The sequence below is a fragment of the Girardinichthys multiradiatus genome, chromosome Y, assembly GCF_021462225.1.
Source record: "Girardinichthys multiradiatus isolate DD_20200921_A chromosome Y, DD_fGirMul_XY1, whole genome shotgun sequence".
NCBI lineage: Eukaryota > Metazoa > Chordata > Actinopteri > Cyprinodontiformes > Goodeidae > Girardinichthys > Girardinichthys multiradiatus.
Window position 1 is genome coordinate 37,811,381 of NC_061818.1, and position 4,499 is coordinate 37,815,879.

Below are 4,499 nucleotides of genomic sequence, written 5' to 3' on the forward strand. Positions count from 1 at the left end.
ATTCATTGCACACTAACTGAAATATTTCAGGTCTTTTATTGTCTTAATATGGGTGATTTTGGCATACAGCTCATGAAAACCCAAAATTCCTATCTCACAAAATTAGCATATTTCATCCGACCAATAAAATAAAATGTTTTTAATACAAAAAACGTCAACCTTCAAATAATCACGTACAGCTATGCACTCAATACTTGATCGGGAATCCTTTGGCAGAAATGACTGCTTCAATGCGGCGTGGCATGGAGGCAATCAGCCTGTGGCACTGCTGAGGTCTTATGGAGGCCCAGGATGCTTCGATAGCGGCCTTTAGCTCATCCAGAGTGTTGGGTCTTGAGTCTCTCAACGTTCTCTTCACAATATCCCACAGATTCTCTATGGGGTTCAGGTCAGGAGAGTTGGCAGGCCAATTGAGCACAGTGATACCATGGTCAGTAAACCATTTACCAGTGGTTTTGGCACTGTGAGCAGGTGCCAGGTCGTGCTGAAAAATGAAATCTTCATCTCCATAAAGCTTTTCAGCAGATGGAAGCATGAAGTGCTCCAAAATCTCCTGATAGCTAGCTGCATTGACCCTGCCCTTGATAAAACACAGTGGACCAACACCAGCAGCTGACACGGCACCCCTGACCATCACTGACTGTGGGTACTTGACACTGGACTTCTGGCATTTTGGCATTTCCTTCTCCCCAGTCTTCCTCCAGACTCTGGCACCTTGATTTCTGAATGACATGCAGAATTTGCTTTCATCTGAAAAAAGTACTTTGGACCACTGAGCAACAGTCCAGTGCTGCTTCTCTGTAGCCCAGGTCTGGGGAATGCGGCACCTGTAGCCCATTTCCTGCACACGCCTGTGCACGGTGGCTCTGGATGTTTCTACTCCAGACTCAGTCCACTGCTTCCGCAGGTCCCCCAAGGTCTGGAATCGGCCCTTCTCCACAATCTTCCTCAGGGTCCGGTCACCTCTTCTCGTTGTGCAGCGTTTTCTGCCACACTTTTTCCTTCCCACAGACTTCCCACTGAGGTGCCTTGATACAGCACTCTGGGAACAGCCTATTCGTTCAGAAATGTCTTTCTGTGTCTTACCCTCTTGCTTGAGGGTGTCAATAGTGGCCTTCTGGACAGCAGTCAGGTCGGCAGTCTTACCCATGATTGGGGTTTTGAGTGATGAACCAGGCTGGGAGTTTTAAAGGCCTCAGGAATCTTTTGCAGGTGTTTAGAGTTAACTCGTTGATTCAGATGATTAGGTTCATAGCTCGTTTAGAGACCCTTTTAATGATATGCTAATTTTGTGAGATAGGAATTTTGGGTTTTCATGAGCTGTATGCCAAAATCATCCGTATTAAGACAATAAAAGACCTGAAATATTTCAGTTAGTGTGCAATGAATCTAAAATATATGAATGTTACATTTTCATCATGACATTATGGAAAATAATTAACTTTATCACAATATGCTAATATTTTGAGAAGGACCTGTATGTCCCCTTTTGTGTGTTTGCTGTGTAAGATAGCTCTTTTGCTCCTTTGTCTTGAGGGGTGTCAACATGGATGTTGAAGTCCCCCACAAGGATTAAACAGTCCTAGTCAACACATATCACAGATAGAAGGTCAATTAAACCATTGAAATAGTTAGCTTTGGGTTTTGGAGGCCTGTAAACATTCACAGACCAGGCTGGCTGTCCAGGCCTTTACCTGGACAGCCAGATATTCAGGAGTCAAATTTGCCCAGGAACACCTTTTTACATTTTTCTGAACCATGAAACAAAGTGGCTACCGCTCCTCCTCTGCGATGCCCCCTGGTCTCACTTAGAAAATTGTAATTGGGAGACTTTGACTCTATTAGTGAAGGTGTCTCAATATTTTTATCCAACTATGTTTCTGTTAAAAACATAACATCAGGATTATGCTCAGTAATGAAGTCACTGATTAGAAATGATTTTCCTGTTAAAGACCTAATGTTTAATAAAGCTGGTTTTGGCTGGTAATTTTTCTGTGGCAAGCTGCGCATGATAAGTAATAGATTTTAATTTTTATTTCTGTCTATTGATTCTAATCTTACTCTTTTTTCTGATGAATATTAGCACAGAGATATTGCAGCATTCTCCCATCGGGGGCCAAAGCTTTTCCTGGAGATAATCATTGCTGGTGGTCTTATCACATGAGCCCTGAACACGTCACAAATATGGTTCTGGAACATCTACAAACAGGCTTGTCATAAGATTGTCCTTTAGAGGGCTGTTCTATCAGCAGTTTTGACCCAGGCAGCTGGTGTCTGATTCACAGAATGGAAAACATTGGAAGTGAAGAGTTGTACTTCAGACCTATTAGGACAAAATCCATCTTTCTTAAAAAGATGGTTTCTTTCTGTGAAAACATTAAAATTGTCGATAAAGTACACTCAGTATTTTAAAGGTAGAAGGATCAGATCACATACAGTAAATCTGAATGTAAATTACGCCATTAATCTACTTAAAACGTACATGTAATACGCACCTCAGTGGTTCTGTGCTGCAATATTTGTTCATTTTAAACTTTAAATTAGGGTTGAAACAATTAATTGGATTAATTGTGATTAATCGTCAACTAATTTAGTAATCAAATAATCATTAACTACAGTATGCAGACTCTAAAACATGCCATTTGCTGAAAGAACAACCCACTCAGAGCAGTAATTAAGCCAAAACTGTACAAAAAATATACCTGTTGCACTTTAGATAAAAAACCTTCTTTGTCTGTAAATATGCTCTATCCAGAACTCCTCAGGTGGCAGTTTTAGCTTCATCTGGTTAAAATTCTGAAAAGATCTCCTATTAAGCACCTTTTGCTATCCGACTAATAATCAATTAATTGAAAAAACAATTGACAGATTAATCAATTAGCAAAATAATTATTAGTTGCGGCCCTACTTTAAATTGGGCTTTATGTGCTTACAGCAGTGATACGTTTTATGTTATTGCCCTTAAATGGTGTCCCACAATACCAGGAACATACTGTCCCATTTTACCAGAGATATGCTGTCTTAACCTTCCTAAACATGCTGTCCCAACTTACACGAAACATTTTTTTCCATCTTGTCTGAAACATGTTATCCTGACTTAGCTGAAACATGCTGCCACAAATCACCTGTAACAAAAGGCAGGGTCCACACTGGACAGGTCGCCAGATCATCACGGGACAATACAGAGACAGACAGGAGAGACAACCATGCACACATTCATGGGTAAGGGCTATTTAGAGAGACCAATCAACCTCACAGGTCTGTGGGAGGAAGCCGGAGTACCCAGAGAGAACTCGCGCATGCATGGGGAGAACATGCAAACTCCATGCAGAAATGAATTTGAACCCTGGATTCACCTGAAACATGATGTCACAGATGGCCGCATCACATTTAATAATTTGGGACAAGAAAATATTTTTCTGCTAATAAAAAATCTAAACATAATTTCCCAGTTTTGATGCACGATTACATTATATGTGTTTTCTACCATTATTGTCTACAGAGGGTAAGTAATACACATTTTACAGCCTTGTATTAAAATCCAACAGAATCTCATGTTCATGTTTAATGCTGACCCTTCAACTCTGTGTGATGTCACTGCAGTTATGTCACATGTCATGGTAAATACTTCTAGGCAAATGAATTGGCACCGTAAGGCTTGAATCTAATTTTCAAGACAAGTGTAAAATGTTTTTTTTTTTCAGGGCCAAATTACCTGATGACCCAGTCAGTGGTGGTTCTAGACCAAATTTACAGTTTTTTACGTGATTTTTCATGGGGTAACTGAGCAAAAGAATAAAACAAAAACAAGGCAATATTTCATTGTTTAATATATTATGTGAGCCACTTCTGGCTCTGGAGCTGTAGGCCCCTGATCTAGGAGATTAAAACTGTGATCCTATCTCAAAAGGACTGAAGCTAAAAGTGAAACTTTAATTTTTAATTAAGTTAAACTGTAAAGGTAGAAAATTAAATTGGTCCAAGGGACCATCATAAGAAGGTGATTTTGTTTTACGTCTTCAGTACAGTGGTCGTAACAGGGGCCAGGACCAATTCTACAGGGTCACTGGCCCCTGTTGGCCCCTACCTATTAGTACCTGTAGACCCAGTATATTTGAGCTGACCTCATCAGAATTTCAGTTTGAGAATCTTCAACTAACTTTAACCTAGGAGTTGTCCATGTGTAAAACAAGATTTCACTTTTTCAGATCACATAAGTTATGAATAAATATATGATTCCATTAATTTAAGATTTGTATATACTCTGATATTTTATGATTACGGGTGAGCTGCTTTTTTCAAATCAAATTGCGGAAACAAACAAGACACTACAAAAGGACTACAAAAACCTAGGGCGGTGGAGGTCACGTGTTTCCGGTGTTTATTTGTTCCCCCCCCCCCCGTCCTAACACCTTTCTAATCCCCCACAGAGGAAACTGGGACACCACATCCTTCTGAGACGATTCATGTAATTCCTGTAAATAGTATAATTATCTCCT